General features: G+C 43.2%; 1 pseudogene; it reads left to right on the top strand.

Moving 5' to 3' along the window:
* Positions 1 to 536: 536 nt before the first annotated feature.
* LOC112483998 lies at positions 537 to 655 on the top strand (annotated as a pseudogene).
* The last annotated feature ends 248 nt before the right edge of the window (positions 656 to 903 follow it).

Here is a 903-nt window from a genome sequence, read left to right as displayed (position 1 = left end):
GTTTTCAGGTTGACTTTATTAATATTACATACAAAGTATAAATAGATGAAAGCTTTGAAAGAAAAAAAGACCAACTGGATCGGCAGTTCTGTGCCTAAGGTGACATCCCTGTGGCTCTGACCTATTTGAGATTTCCAGTCTCCACTTCTGTGTTCACCCCTGGCCCTGTTGCAGCCTCAGACTCCCAATGATCAGCTTTGGTGGGTGGACAGCTCCCAGTGAGGAACTCCCAGGACACCCCTCCATGGAGCTCTCACCTGTGGGGCAGTGATAGGAAGCAACTGGATCTCAGGCTGTAGGCAGCTTGGGACTTGGGCAAGTGTGGGCATTCATACAACGGAAATGAGCTAAAGAAAGTTGCAGAATGGAAAATGTGAAAGGTGTTTGGGGGCTGCATATTGGCCAGTTTTCTTGGAACAGATGGTTTGTAGCAGGGAATATTGAAGTAAGGCTGGAAAGGGAGCTCAGAGTAGTATGAATAAAGTTTCTGGATGCCAAGCTAAGAATTGAACTCGAGGTCTTTAAGACCCCAAAATGTCTATGGCCATGCAACCCTTGACAAACCCCATCCCGTCTGATCTTGGAAGCTAAGCAGGGTTGGGACTGGTTAGTACTTGGATGGGAGACCACCTAGGAAGACCAGGTGCTATAGGAGTAAAAAATAAAAAATAAGAGATTGTAAGCTGGCGAGTTTCTTCCAATCCATGAGGTCAACCAAGGGTTGCCTAAATAAATAAATAAGTAAATAATAAAATAAACAGTGAGGAAATTTATTTAAAAAAAACAACAACAAAAAACCCAAAGATACAACAGAACTGATCCTCAACTTCTAAATACTGTAAAGAAATAAAATGCTGGGAGAAGAAAGCGGGCATTGACTACTGACATCCAGTTCCCTCTCCT

This window comes from Pteropus alecto, unplaced genomic scaffold, assembly GCF_000325575.1.
Source record: "Pteropus alecto unplaced genomic scaffold, ASM32557v1 scaffold166, whole genome shotgun sequence".
Classification (NCBI taxonomy): domain Eukaryota; kingdom Metazoa; phylum Chordata; class Mammalia; order Chiroptera; family Pteropodidae; genus Pteropus; species Pteropus alecto.
Note: the sequence above shows the minus strand (reverse complement) of the source record. Positions and strands in the feature narration are given on the sequence as shown.